The sequence below is a fragment of the Halichoerus grypus genome, chromosome 4, assembly GCF_964656455.1.
Source record: "Halichoerus grypus chromosome 4, mHalGry1.hap1.1, whole genome shotgun sequence".
NCBI lineage: Eukaryota > Metazoa > Chordata > Mammalia > Carnivora > Phocidae > Halichoerus > Halichoerus grypus.
Genome location: NC_135715.1, coordinates 16,872,711 through 16,889,405, shown reverse-complemented (window position 1 = coordinate 16,889,405; position 16,695 = coordinate 16,872,711).

Below are 16,695 nucleotides of genomic sequence, written 5' to 3'. Positions count from 1 at the left end.
ATACGTATTTACCCTTTTGCCTTTTGTAAGTTTCTGTCAAATATATCTCTAATTTCTGCACAGCATGGGAGAAAATACTTGCAAACCATGTATCTGATAAGGAAGCTTAAGATCTAAAATAAAGAAGAAACTCTTACAAGTCAATAGCAATAAATAAATAAATAACCTGATTTTAAAAATGGCCAAAGGAATTGAACATCCATTGCTCAAAACAAGACATACAAATGGCCAACAGACACATGAAAAATGCTCCACATCAGGGAAATGCAAATCCAAACCACAATAAGACTCCACAGTGAAATTCTGACTCTACCTGCTCTTTGATGGTAATTTTATGACAAACAGTTGGAGTGTTTACCAACTGTTCATAGAAAAGAATTCAAAATTGCAAGAAATGCAGGCAAAGGTTAGGGATGCTGCATTTTAACAATACAGAAAATAACTAGTTTGAAGGAGAAGGGTAAATTGCAGGAAAGTATAATTCATAACATTATAAATATGAGGTTGCTTTGCGATTTTCTCAAAGCAGTATTTTAGCAAATATATTCTGAAGAATCATGACAAGTTAGACATGTTACAATTTTCCTAGTAATTATTTTATGAAAAAATACCATTCTTCGTTAGATGATTTACATAAAAACAATTTACAGGGCCGCTTGAGTTTATTTAATTATTTAAATGCCAGACTAAATATGTTCTCCAGAGAAATCTTAGTAAAATTATCATTTCATTAGTAATTGGAAACAATGATGCTTATTACTTTCTCTACTGTGTGCTTAGCTGTGTTCCAGGGATGGCCGAGATGAGACCTAAATGAATGACAATGATTGAGAAACTCAAGTGTCAACACACACTCAATTAGGTCTAAGGAAATATATAAGTGCCTTCGCATTCACGGAAGCCTGTACATTTGAGTCAAATGATTCTGAATTTATGCTATATAAACACACTTAATAAAATATTTATCTCAAAAAATATTTCAGGGTACCTGTGTGGCTCAGTCGGTTGAGAGGCTCACTCTTGGTTTCAGCTCAGGTCATGATCTCAGGGTCCTGAGATCAAGCTCCCTCTGCTTGGGCTCCGAGCTTAGCAGGGAGTCTGCTTGAGATTCTTTCCCCCTCTTTCCCTCCCCATCTGCCTCCCCCCCAATCCCTGTCCTGCTCATGCTCTTGCAAGTGTTCTGGTGCTTCGCTCTAAAATAAATAAATCTCAAAAAAAATTCAGTATTTGCCTAATTACAAAGGCAACATCTTTTTACTATCTCAATGCAGTCTGTGTCTATTATAAAAAGGAAATATTCAGATAAACAATACCAAGAAAATAGAAATGTCATATTTCTACCATCCATAGATTTCTATACACATTCTTTATACCTTAGTGTAAAAAGTTACAGATATTTTGCTGTGTCACACACAGACACACACACACACACATTTTTTTCAATTACTTATGCTCTACATTTCCTTACATTTCCTCATCTCACCTAATATACAGTCTATATTCTAATTTCCCCAATTGTCCCAGAAATGCTTGGTAGAGTTGGTTTATCCAAACTAGGACACATATTACATCTGCTTTTTTATAGTCCTAAAATATCACCTTTTTTCATCCGATATACCTCCCCCTTCGGTTTTCATTTCCCTCCTGGCACTGACTGGTTGATAAGACCTTGTTGAACTGAAGACCACTTTGGCTTCCAGATGTGCCATAGGGTCTGTTAGTTTGTCTTTCCTCTTGAAATTAGTTCTAAATGGCTGGTGGATTCAGAATACATCAAAGATGATGCAGTACCCATCATCGCATCAGGTGACATCTGGGTGACCTGCTACTAATGACAGTAAGATCAACCACTGAATTTAGGTCGTGACTATCTGATTCCTTAAACACAGCTACTTCTCCCTATCAGGACTAGAAAGTGATCTCCGTGGTTTTACTTTGGCATTCTTCAACTATCCTGTTTCCTATCAAGACTAACAGTCTTTATAATCATTGCTAATCCAGAGTTGGTGTTTAATTAGAAGTTGCTAGTTCCTGCTTTTTTTTAATCATTTAAAGTCAGAATGTAAAATGAAATAAAATCACTATGGTTATCATTTACTGGGTGCTTACAAAGAATCAGGTTCTGTGCAGCAGGCTTACCGAATCATTTAAATCTCAAACCAGTCCTAGGAGGTAGGTAATACCTATGCCCATGTAATCAAGGAGGAAATTGACACTACTCAAATCAGACTATTAAAGAAGTTAAATAATGTGTTCTTGCTAGCAGCTCATTAGTGCTGGAGGTCGAATCCAAACCCAATGTCGGTCTGAGTCCAAAGAGTAGGATATTTACCATTAAGTAACATCGCCTCTCCAAGCCGCAAATGTGTTTTGATAATTATGTTAAAAATGACATCATGAAATAGGACCCCAAATTTCCAGGAAACAGCCTTGCTCCATCAACTGGGAGTTGTTTATGCCATCTTGCCTGAGTACCCTCTGCCCCTTATTCTCATTCTTCAGCACTCAATTTCTAAAATCTCTTCAGTCACAGTTATTAATAGTATTGGAATTTTTTGAAAATTTAAAATTAGGAGGGAGGGAGGACAGAGGAAATGTTAGAGACCTCTCATGAGAAAACTTCAGTCTTTGTTTCCCACGCAAAAACCAATGTGCATCTAGTGGTAAAGTAATCAAGTTACTGCCTGGGCAGTGTGAGGGACACCTCTATGATTCGCTGGGAAAGAAGTCACATTAGCGCTTGGCCAGTGTAAGGGACACCCCTGCGATTTCCCGGGAAAGTTTCCCATTTGCCTCATTTATTTGACTTATTTGAATCTACAGTGTTAAAGGACTTTATTAATCCCATGAAACCCTTTGAGGTTTGGTGACATTTTTTTTCTTTTCAATGTTTTTTATTAAATATTGAATACATACAAAGTAATATTTATACTCTATGTGTAAAGAAAAGTGAATAATTTTTTAAAAACACCCGCTTTCCCATCTGTTAGCTTAACACACAGATGCGGGGCACCTGAGTGGCTCGGTCGGTTAAGCATTCGACTCTTGATCTCAGCTCAGGTCTTGATCTCAGGGTCGTGAGTTCAAGCCCCATACTTAAAAGAGAAATAGAAAGAGAAAAAAATATACCGATGTACTTGAAACCACTTACATGAGCTTCCCCAGAGGACATCTTCTATTTCCTCCATCCAGATTTCAGTGTCTGACATTCTTCATTCAGTCTTCTGAGTGACCAAAGTTATTATATTGTGATGTTGTCAGAGAGGTTACCTGTGATATAGTGTGTTTATCAGCCATTCCTATTTTCTCTTTTGTGAAATCCCCTGTTCAAATATTTTGTCCCTGTCAGTGGAAAAGGAAGTAGGAGGGGATTGTTTTTCTTATCGACTCAGGTGGTTTTGTGCTCTAGATAGAGACTTTTTTCAAATATTTTTCAGAAATACTCTACCATTCCATGGCTTATTACTTCACTATCATTATGGTGTATTCTGAGGACCAGAAGCTCTTCACTTGAATGGTGGCAAATTTGTTGTTTCCTTTGTGTTTTGTACTTGTCTTTAACAGATCTATTCCTACTGAAAAGGTAAGAAAATATTGTCTTTTGTTATCTTCTCAAACAGTATTGTTGTATTTTTCACATTTAACCTGGAATTGTTTCTGTTTTGTTTTGTTTTGTTTTAGTGATCGAAAACTCAATCTTTTCCTTACTGAATTTTCTTTTTTTTTTTTTTTTTTAAATTTTTTTTTTTTTTTAAGATTTTATTTATTTGCGAGAGAGAGAGAATGAGAGACAGAGAGCATGAGAGGGAGGAGGGTCAGAGGGAGAAGCAGACTCCCTGCTGAGCAGGGAGCCCGATGTGGGACTCGATCCCGGGACTCCAGGATCATGACCTGAGCCGAAGGCAGTCGCTTAACCAACTGAGCCACCCAGGCGCCCTCCTTACTGAATTTTCAATGGGCCTTCTGACAGAGTCCAAGTTTCTATATTTGCTTATCTTCCTTTAAGAGCATTAATATCTAGCTTTAATCAACTCGTCTATTGCAATATATGTACCATACACTGCTTATATATTAAAGCACTTTAATAAATCTTTATATTTGGTATAGCAAGTTCCACTAACTTTTCTTTTTCAGTTTATTATTACATAAAAGAAATGTGGGATCAATGTGACCTTTTTTTTTTTTTTAAGATTTTATTTATTTATTTGACAGAGAGAGAGCACAAGCAAGGAGAGCAGCAGGCAGAGGGAGAGGAAGAAGCAGGCCTCCCGCGGAGCAGGGAGCCCTATGCGGGGCTTGATCCCAGGACTCCGGGATCATGACCTGAGCCGAAGGCAGTCGCTTAACCAACTGAGCCACCCAGGCGCCCCAATGTGACCATTTTCACACATACACACACACACCAACTGAAATTTTGTCTGAAATCTTTGAAATTTTATGTAAAATATGAATTGAATCCGTAGATCAGTATGTTTACAATATTAAGTCTTTGAGTCCATGTACTTGAGAAGTATCCCTATTTCCTTTTCTTAAATATCTTTAAATAAATTTTGTTTTTTATGTGAAATCCCTGCACATCTTTGGTTGTATTTATTCTTAAATACTGCAGTTATAGCTACTGTAAATTGTTCACCTTTTCAAATTTTGTTTTCCAGTTATATTTTATAAATGTGTGCTCATAAAATTGCTTTTTATATATTGATTTTTGAATCAAACATTGCTAGAATCTCTTATAAGACACCAATAGTTTCTCTATGATTCTTCTGCTTTCTATAAAGACAGTCATTTCATTGCTGAATGAATATTTTATCTTTTTTCATCCTTATACTCTTGCATTTTGTTTTCTTGTAACACTGGCCTACTTTGAATCTCAAGGGAAAAATAATAAAGATGCTTGTAAAAGCCATCTTAGACCATGCTTCTTGCTTTTTGGAGACAGGCTTTCAATGTTTAATCATAAAATATGATATTTGTTGTAGAGTTTTTGTATATATTTTATCATTTTCTAAGAATTTGTCTTATTAATGGATATTGAGCTTTATTGAATACTTTCTTTGCTTCTAATGATATATATCCTATGGGCTTCATTTTAATGTGAATTACATTGATAAATTTTGCATTAGAACAAACAAAACTTGATAAAATGTATTATATTTTTACACATTGCTGGATTTGGTTTGTTTATATTTTGTTTGGGGTTTTTGGTACCTCTATTACTGAGAGAAATTGATGTGCATATTTTATTTCTCACACTATATGTGCCTTGCCTTGTGATAAAATATATACATTAGCCAATATATTTTTCTGAAATGTTATGTACAAAATTGAAAGTGTTTGTTTTAAAGAAGTGTAACCTATATAAAACTGGAATCTGATTTTTTGTGAGAAGACTATCTTAACTACAAGTTAGAATTTGTTCACCTTTATACGATTTATATAGTTTATATTTCCTCTTAGTTCAGTTTTGCTTCCATTTTTATAGAGGTTGTTCACTTCATTTGAGTTTTCTAATATTTGGCAATATTCTTCATAACAATATCTTCCAAACTCTGCAGCATCTGTGGTTGGACTTTTCTTTCAGTATGTTTCTTTGCACTTTCTTTCAATGTCCTTAATTAATCTTTTCCAAAGTTGCTGATTTTATTAGTTTGTTCAATGAGTCAGTTCGGCTTTTTAATTTTTTTATTTCATGTATCTATTTCCTTTTCCACTGTTTTTTAATTGCTTTTATTATTTTTCTTCTACTTTTTTAGAAGCTTTCTTCCCTTCTGTCTTTCCTTGAATATTTCATTTGTAGTTTTTGGCATTTCTTTTGTTAATAAAGAGAGTTTATAAGTCTAAGTCTATAATTTTTAAGTCTATAATTTTTCCTTGTATAAGCTTAAGCTTGATCTTATGAATTTTTTTAAAGACTTTATTTGTGTGAGAGAGAGAGAGAGAGTACAAGATGGGGGCATCAGAGGAGGAGGGAGAGGGAGAGGGAAAGAATCTCAAGCAGACTCTGTACTAAGCATGGAGCCCATCACGGTACTCCATCCCATGACGCTGAGATCATGACCTGAGTTGAAACCAAGAGTCAGCCGCTCAACCAACTGAGCCACCCAGGTGCCCCTACCCTATAAATTTGTACATGAAGTACCTACAGCTTTTTCATTGCTCAATATGTTTCAGTTTCCATTTTGATTTTTCTTTATCCCATGAGTAATGTAGAAGTTGGTATTAAAATTTAAGTTTGTGTAGAGTTTCCATATATACTTCAAAGATTATATCTACTGGAAGAACCTTCTAAGCAGAGGGAACAGCAAGTGAAAAGCCCTGAGTACAAAAACACCTGGTGTATTCAAGAAACTGCAAGAAATTCAGGGTAGCTGGAGGAAAGTCAACGAAAGAGTAGAAAATGTAGTTAGAGGGTAAGAGAGGGCCAGATCCTGTCAGGCCTTGAAAATCATATTAGCATGTTAGCATTTACTCAGTGAGATAAGGAGTAGTGAATTTCTAAGAAAATCTACATTTTAGCAAGATCACTCTGTCTGCAGTGTTAGCAGTAGGCAGGAGTAGAATAAGGGCAGAAGCAGAGAAACCAATCAGCTGTTGGAGGCTTTGACCTCATGGTGATAGAGACAGTGTAAAGGTCAAAATGTGGATATATTTTGAAGGCGGAACAGGTGAGATTTTCTGCAATACTGGATGTGAGTGTGACAGAAAGATAAGAGTCAAGATGACAGGAAGGTTTTTAGCTCGGGAAACTGGAATATAATTGTAATCAGCTTAAAAGGAGAAGTCTGTGGTGGGAACAGCCAAGTCTTCTGAGGTAAAAACTTTGAAATGGTTTAGATATCAAGTGGAAATGTGAAGAAGACAGCTGCATATGCATTTCTGGAATCCAGGGCTTGGGAGTCATCGGCATTAGATTATATGTAAAGCCATCTGACTAGTAAGTGCAAATAGAAAAGAGAAGAAGTCTAACTACTATATACTGGGACACTCCAATATCTAAAGATAGAGATGAAGAGGAAGCCAGCAAAAGACAATGAGAATGAGTGGCCATAAAGGTAAGAGTAAAACCAGGCAAGTGTGGTGTTGGAAGCCAAGTAAAGAAAAGTATTTCAAGATGACATAGTGATCAATGATGCAAATGCTACTTGTAAGATGAGGAATGAGAAATGATCCTTGGCAATTGAAGGTCATGGCTAATCTTTATAAAGTGCAGGTTTAGTGCAATGCTATAGGAGGAAAGCTGATCCCAATGACTCCAAGAGAGAATAGAGTACAAGCAAGAGTGCTTTTTTTAGAGAGTTCTTTTATTTTAAAAGGTGAGATGAAGAAAAATGATATGATAGCTAGAGGGAGATGTGGGGTCAAGAGAAGATCATTTTATGATGGTAATTTTAAAAATCGTATTTGCATGCTGATGCAAATGGTTTGGGAAAAAGAAGAAATACTGATGAAGGAGAAGGATGAGAGAATTGCTGGAGTATTGAACTTGAATAAGTGAAGGAGAATAGGATGGAGGGCACAACACGGTGGCTGACCTCAGTGAAGAGTGTGGAGGGTTCATTCGTAGCAGGCAAAGATGTTGTCCCATGAACTCAACTATAGACACCTGGGGAGATGGGGTGGTTAGAGCTCTTGAAAATTTGTTTCTGACTGCTTCCATTTTTCAGTGGAGAAGGAAAATAGGTTATCATCTGGTAATGAGGATAGGAAAAACATGTTGCAAGTGTGAAGAGAGAGTAGAAAATCAGGAATGTGAGAAAGAAGAAATCGACCAGGAAAATACACTGTGATCAATGGGCAGCGTGAAGAACCTCTTAGTTCAGTGATGCTGTATTTAAAGTGAGATCAGCAAGGCTGCTTTATTTTGTTCTGTTGTTTTGTTTTGTTTTGTTTTTTAAAGATTTTTTTTATTTATTTATTTGACAGAGAGACACAGCGAGAGAGGGAATACAAGCAGGGGGAGTGGGAGAGAGAGAAGCAGGCTTCCCGCGGAGCAGGGAGCCCGATGCGGGGCTCGATCCCAGTACCCTGGGATCACGACCTGAGCCGAAGGCAGACGCTTAACGACTGAGCCACCCAGGCGCCCCTTGTTCTGTTGTTTTTTATGTCTTCTCCAATTACGGTCTGGGCACAGAGTATAGAGGGTTGGCTTTGACCAATGCTCCAGTTTTACGAAGTGAGTAAAACAAAAACAAAGTTGAGGGTTATATGCTGCTCCTTTTCAAAGCCTGTTGTTGGTGATATGATTTTTTAAATTACAAATTCATTTATAATCATCACTGAATCCAAAAAAGAGTTTTGACATTATACATTGTGTCCATTAACAAAAACTAAAACATCATGGAAGACAAGGATATTATCCTCAAAGCTACTTTATTTTTATTTTTTTTAATTTTGATTTTTTTAGGGGGAGGGACAAAGGGAGAGGGAGACAGAGAATCTCAAGCAAGCTCCATGCCCAGCACAGAGCCCGATGTGGGCTCATGACACTGAGATCAAGACCAGAGCTGAATTCATGAGGTGGACCCTTAACCAACTGAGTTACCCAGGTGCCCCTCAAAGCTACTTTAGGGGCGCCTGGGTGTCTCAGTCGTTAAGCATCTGCCTTCGGCTCAGGTCATGATCCCAGGGTCCTGGGATCGAGCCCCACATCGGGGTCCCTGCTTGGCAGGAAGCCTACTTCTCCCTCTCCCGCTCCTCCTGCTTGTGTTCCTGCTCTCGCTATCTCTCTCTCTGTCAAATAAATAAATAAAATCTTTAAAAAAAAAAAAGCTACTTTAAACTATAATTAAACCCTGAGGGTTGCTGGAGTGGTGGGGGGTGGGAGGGATGGGGTGGCTGGGTGATAGACATTGGCGAGGGTATGTGCTATGGTGAGCTCTGTGAATTGTGTAAGACTGTTGAATCACAGACCTGTACCCCTGAAACAAATAATAGATTATATGTTAAAAAAAAAAAAGAAGAAGATAGCAGGAAGGGAAAAATGAAGGGGGGGAATCAGAGGGGGAGACAAACCATGAGAGACTGTGGACTCTGAGAAACAAACTGAGGGTTCTAGAGGGGAGGGGGGGTGGGGGGATGGGGTAGCCTGGTGATGGGTATTAAAGAGGGCACGTACTGAATGGAACACTGGGTGTTATACGCAAACAATGAATCATGGAACACTACATCAAAAACTAATGATGTATGGTGATTAACATAATATAATAAAATAAAAAAACTACAATTAAACCATACTGATTGAAAATAAGTAACTTTCAGTAAGAATAAACATTTCCATAAAACATATCAAAAACTGTTTATATAATAGTAATAAATGATACAGCCCCTTTGAAACAAAGCATAAATTTTAAAACACTATCACAAAGAGATGATTATGGACCAATTTCTCCCTACCAATATGAAGCTACAAATTGATTTGTTTTGTAGCTCAGAAATAAAGTGTACTTTTCTAAGCAGAGAAATCAAGAAAATGAAATTCTTTTATCAGCATGCAAGAATATATTTTAAAGTGATAGATACTAGAGACAATGAATTTATTTCAAGTAACTTTTATGGCTAAGAAGTGTATATAAGATAGATAGATAGATAGATAGATAGATAGATAGATAGATAGATAGATAGATATACATACATATATATAACTTTACTTTTTTGTTTTAAAATTCGTTTTGCTCAAATATACCTTTAAGACCTCCTCAATATCCTCTTGGCCTCCCCTGGACCTCCTGTATCAGTGTCTCCCCAGTCACTCTCATGGCATATTCCAACACAAACACTCACAGAATTTCTCCACCAGAGCTTGATTGACCACAGCCTAGGAGAATCTGGCTCTCCAAAGATTTCTTGAACTGAAGTGAAATACAAGACACAGAATAATATCTGACTTCCCAAAGGGCCACCTAACAGGCCAAACAATGCACTCTAGAAATATGGGGGAATCAATACCTGATGCCACGATCTTCGACCAATCCAGACAGGACAAATCCTCATAAACACCCTCTCCTTCTCTTCACTGCTCTCTTCTGAGATACTGTTTTGCTCTAGACACCGCCTGGAGACAGTCTGCAAGGCATGGCAGGTGCAACTACCAGGCAGCCAAAGGCATCTTTCGCAGTCATAACTCAGGATCAGCATGGTACTCCGTCAGCTTGCATCGTACCTCACTTCCCTTTGCCCTCACTCTCATCTCCTAGAATTGCACCTCACAAATAAAGCATCAGCACTAAACCCTTGCATTAGACTCTATTTTCAAGGGAGCACAGGCTAATACAAAGAGAAGCAGAGCACAAAGCACACGTACAGTTGAATTTTGCAGAGCAAACATTCATGCAATCAAAGTTAAAAATTAAAACAGGTTTTAGAAGCTTCTCCTTGTGCCTTTTCACCAAATACATAATTATTATTGTATTGACATAAATTTAAGTCTGAGCCCATTCTCAATGGACTGGCAGGAAGTGAAGTCTCATCCCTCCTGGGGCCCCTAATTTCCTTATACTTTGCAAAAAAAAAAAAAAAAAGGCACAAAATGTAAATCTCCTTAATCACAAGACACACTAACTTTAGACACTGAAGACACCAGGAATCTTTCCTTATTTCCTAGTTTCTTCACAAAGCACTGTCTCCTGACGGTGAAACACCTAACAAAATAGCTTTAATAGTTTGGGTTTTTCATGAAACAGAAGCCAGAAAAGTGAGAGTTTTGCAGGCCATGTCTGCTTAAATTCAATTATTTCCACTTGTTACAAACCTCTTCAAAAAACAAAGCCATACAAAATTACTTGTAAAACTTAAATTTTTGACAATATTTGTAAAACTAGAGAGGAGAAAATCCAGGTGTTTGTATAAAAACTCAACACCATTTATGATAAGGAAACAATTCTAATACAAAGGTAAAGGAGTAAATTAATTAACTGATGTGTTCTTCTACTTTGTAGCATTCAACATTACTTTAACTTTCCAGTTAAAATACAGAGTTCCTAAAAAAAAAAATACAGAGTTCCTCATTTGATTTAAAAACTAGAAATTGTGTTGATTTTAGTAAACTTTTTTATTGTGTACTATAACATACATACGGAAAAGTACCTAAAATATATTTTACTCAATGAATTATTACAGAGCAAACCCCAAGTGTAAACAGGTGAAGAAATAGAACTTTGCCAGCAACTTCCAGAAGCCCCCAGGACACACTCTCCCCCACATCCTTTTATAGTGTTGTTTTTCTTCCTTTTCTACACGCTTGTTAGCACACATCCCCAAACACAATGGTTTATTTCACCATTTTTGAATTTTATGCAAATAGAATCATATAGTATGTATTTCTGTATCTTGATTCTTTCAACAATATATTTATATTATACACCTATTTTATTCCTTGTTTTTGCCTGTAGCTTAAGTTCATTCATTTTCTTGAAGAGTACTTCACTGTAATTATAAACCACACTTCATGTGCCCACTCTGTGGTAGATACTTAAATTATTTCCAGTTTGAGTCTATTGTGAATAATGTTACTGTGAAGATTCAGGTCTTTATCTTCTAGAGCAAATGCATATACACTTCTGCTGGACAAATTCCTAACTGTAGAACTTATGGGTAATAAGATACGCCCCTCTCAACTTAACTGACAAGTCAGACTAGTTTCCGAAATGCTTATTCCAATTTACACTTCCACCAAAGCTGTGTGAAAGTTCCTATTGTTCCAGATCCTTGTTAACACTTGACATTTTCAGGTTTTTAAAAATTTGAGCCATCCTGGTGGTGTCTAATAGAATTTCACTTTGGTTTAATTTTACATTTTCCAATTACTATTAGTAAAGCTAGTAATATGTACTCTGTTGTACAATTACTGCTTATGTGGATATTCACTTTTACAAATTGCCTGTACAAATTCATTGCCTATGTTTCTAGTACATAGACTTTTTCCTTATTGATTTTTATGAATTACTTATGAACTCTGAGCCATTTATAGTTATATGGATTGCAAATATCCTCTTTTATTTGGCTTGACATTCACTTTCTTAAAGAACTATTTTAAAGATTGGAAGGTTTTACCTGTAATGCAGTCAAAATTATCCATTTTTTTAGAGCTTTTCCTTTTCTGTTTAACAATAGTTTCCTAATCCTCCAGGACAATATTGAAGAGAAGTGATAATAGCAAACTTCCTTGCCTATTTCACTCCCAAAGGGAAAGCTATCAATATTTTACCCTTAAGTATAGTGTTAGCTTTAGGGATTGTGCTTGTTTGGTTGATTACCCTTTATTATATTAATAAAGTTTCTTTCTATTTTTAATGTTATAAAAGCTTTTCTCATGAATAAATGTGTAATGTTTCCAAAAGCTTTTTCTGCAGCTATGATATTTTTCTCCATAATTTTGTTAACGGCGGGGGGGGGGGGCTATAGTGAATAGTGTAGGGAATACTTAGTATATTTGCATTCCTAAAAAAATATATAGTCAACCTTTCACATGGTTTAAAATCCTATGTTTCTGGATTCAGTTTGTTGGTATTCTAACTAGAATTGTTGCATCAATGTTCATGAGTCAAATGACTGCAATAGATATGAGTCAATAATGTTCCTGTAAGGTTTAGTTCTCCAAGTTATGCTGACTCATCAGATGAGCTAGCAGTGTTTCAATCCTTCTCAAGTCTCCAGAAGGATTTGTATGTTTGCTATTATTTTTTTCCTTAAATATTAAGAGCTACCTCCTCGCTGGAAATCTGCCCTTAAGAATCTAGTCACCTCACCCTGAAAATCTGATCCCTGTCTCCTCAACTCAGTGAGATAGTAGGATCTGATTTGGACCACTTCCCAATAGGAGGATAAATCTGTTCTCTGTTACTTCATCATCAACAGAAGCAGAAGTCAAAACATACAATAATTTGATGGAGATTATTTGTGCATTACACCTTTGTCAAGAAAATTCTCACTACTATTTTTGGAAATGAGCTTTCTACCTTTATGCTCTGTAAAGAAAAAAATTACAATCTCTTTCATCCAGGGTCTCAGATTTTCTAGCATAGGAATGAGTAATTTAATTGCCTAACATTTGTAACATTTCACTTGTCTTATTTTGTAGAATCCTGTTGTCTTTCTATTCTTTCTTAAGGCAATGAGTGTTTCTAATGAACTTTTTAACCCAGAGAGAATCTAGAAATTGTTTAAAAATTATCATTTAAAACACTTTTACTATCTTTTATTCAGATTTTAATTTTTTTTCTTAAGTCAATTGTGGTAATTTATATTTTCTCAGAAATAAATTAGACTATTCTATTGATTTAAACTTTTTAAAAACATTTTTAACTGATCATAAGACATGCTTTCAGAAATAATATTAAGACTGGACTCAAAAAATAAGTGGTTAGAGAAACAGTCTAAAGGCAAAATAGCTTTAACAAAAAGTTGGATGAGTTGAAGCAAAGAATTATTTAATGCATACTTTTCATGCACCTTCCCAGAGGAGAGAAATGGAGAAAATGAAATTCACAAAATGTTATTGTATCATCATCGATTATCATTTATTGAACAACAAATCACTGAGGGAATAAGGACACAAGTCTTTATACTAGAAATAGTGTGTTCCCTAAAGATGCTTTCAACTTGTTTAGCTCATATAATCCTGATATTTTGTGACATTTCCAGTATGTAGTAAGTATAATAATTAAAATTCTATGTTGACATTTTCACAGTTTTTAATGAATTTCTCATAAACGTATTTGAAATGTACATGCAATAAATTAGGATTTAGTATGAGTAAATCTTTGCAATTTAAAGTAGCAAGTATTTCTTGGGTTCTTCACTTAAATACAGAATCAATTTTACAAATTTGAGACATTATCTCCAATAATGAGCTTCTCACTCAATAAAACTATACTTATAGCTTTAAAATTTTGACAGGTATGTAAATGTGTATTCAGGCAGGGTGACAACATAATAATGAGAGGTTCACACTGGATCAAACAAGCCTTTTATCATACTATTATATCAACATAATTGTCACTTTATTACAAGCAGAAGTAATAATGTAATAATAGATGCCAGTTAATGATACCCTGCTAATCCTTGACATACATTAGCTCCTGTACTTTAATTTTTAAAACAAGCCTTCAAGGTTAGTTTGTTATCCTTATTTTACAGATGCATGAGGTTTGGAAGGGTTAAGAGACTTGCCCAAGGTCGTTAAATTAGTAAGTGGTATGGTACTTTACAATTAGTCCCCTAATTTTATGTGCCAGGAATGTTACAGCTTTAGCATAGTTTCTTTAAATAAAAATCATTTTGCATCTGAACCTCCAATCCACTGAGCTAAAGGAAACTACACCTAACTTTTTCTTGGTTTCCCCTAGAGAGATAGCAAAGGGCAAGGTGAGTGTTTTTGTTACCATGTGATTTATGCACAAATTAATATTCTTGGAAGAAAAACCTACTATTCCTAGATCCACCATCATTTTTCTCTCTTGTCCAGGAGTTTGTTTCCCACCTCTGGAGAAGTCCTTTTTTTTTTTTTTTTCTGAACTGCAAATTCAGTTCTTCTTAATAAGAATAATTTATGGGAAGGAAAAACCAGGGATTCTATCCAGCTTCTATATTCAGCCCTGTGCATTCCTCTTTTGAGACAGCAAAACACAAGTCAGTTTGCTTAGATGGTGAAATGAAAATAGAAGGAGAAAGAATAAGTGTACTTAAATTTTAACAGTTAAAAATATGATCCAGCCACACCACATTCTTCCCAGAATACAACTAGAAGTTATTAAAACATTGCACTGCTGTGTTATCTTGCCTCTGACCATGAACATCACGCAGATGGAACAAGATGAATTACCATCACCAGCATGACTCACTCCTCACCCAACCACATCCCCATGTAAGAGAACTAAATAATTTCATCCTACTCTAATAAGAAATTTACTTCTTGCCTAAATGTTAAAAGCCTTTTTAAGATAACAGAAACTTCCATCAAAAGGCAATATAGTTTGTAGAATAGGGAAGGAACCAAAGACCGTTGTGCACAATGGCAATACTTTGCTACTTATGGAAATGTTCCCATTCTCAACATGGGGTAAGACTTTCTTCCCTCCTTTAATTAAGAAAACATAAAAGTGAGCTCTGTCTCTGGGAAATGTGCTGTGCCTGCTCGGCTCTAGCAAATAACAGCCTCCATGGATAAGCAAATAGGTTTGCCTACTCTTCACCTGTGGAAATACTTAAAAGGAAGACCAGTCTCTGGAGTGCATGACAGGGAAGAACACCACTCTGTGTGGTTTTTTGTTGTTGTTGTTGTTGTTGTTTGAATTGTATGAGCACCCACTAAGGAAGCAGCCTTCTTAATTGCATTTTTAAGAGAGTGAACATGTGCATGAAAAACACAGCTACAGTATTATACAGTGCTCAATCCCTTTCTAACTGACTTCTTGGGGTAAAAGTCAAAGACATTGGGGATCAGAACAATGAAATACAAACAGAAATTACCTATGATTCACCTCAGCGAGTAAACAACGCAGCCTAACTGCAGTCATTCCCAAGAAGTGTCTTCACTCAAGATAAATGCTAAGTAAACAAAATGCTGAGCTGTGTATTTGAAGCAAATGTGATGCCGCAATTCATTCCTGAGAGACTTCACAGAAGAAAAACATTGTTGTGCTAAAAAAAAAAAAATTAAAATTAAAAATTAAAAAAACCTACATGGAATTACCTAGGGCAGGCTTTCTCTTCCATTCCATATTAAAAAATAATAAAATATTGGTGTGAAGCATTGGATCCAGGGACCAGGATCTTGTTCCGTGCACAAGGATGAATTTCCCATGACAGAAACCAACAGAGAGCTCTCTAGAAGGTGAGGTATGGGGGAGGGTTGAGAGCCTAAGGAGGGCCAGAAGGTAAGGCATATCCACAATGCTCACACTGTCCTTGGATGCTTTCCCACTAGGACTCTGGGGAAAGTCCACGTTGCTTTAGCTATTCATTCCTAAATTGTTATTCTACTATAAAGAGGCAAGAGAAGAGGAAAAACAAGGCATGCTCCACTTGACTCCCTTTTCTGCTCTCCTGTGGAGAAGGAAGTTCTTTAAGTCAAGAGGTCTATTGCCTGGTGTGATAGTTGTTGACTGGCAGGCCATCAGAACACAGTAATGCTGGAAAGAGTGAGGAGAGCCCACAACTTTCTGAGGGGCACTGAGCTGAAATACCCAAGAGACAATAAAACTGAACACCTTGCTTATCCACCATGGTAGAGAAAGCTGTCCTCTGAAGGAAGGCACATATGAATAGGGAATGGAAATCAAAGTTGCACTTATTTGCACAAAGGTTATTGAGCAACTAATTATAACTTATTTAAGCTTTCAACAAGAATGTATTAAGCATCTTCTATATGCCAGACACAATGGTTAAAGAGAAGGAACTTTGAAAAATAATCTCCACTGTACAGATATTAATATTCTCAGTGGAACATGGTCAAATAAACACAAAATGTGATAACTACTGTGAAGATATAGGTACATGTTGTTAAGGTGGCATGTAAGAGAACAATCCCATTCAGCCAGGAGACATTGTGGAAGGCTGAACAGAGGAGGTGATACCTCAGCTCATCTTCAAGAGGTACAGTCTTTCCAGGCAAAATTCATGTGTGAGGAAGGGGGAATGGAGAGGAGAGTTCAGGTGAGTGTGACCAATATGCCAAATATGGAAGACAGAGACATCATG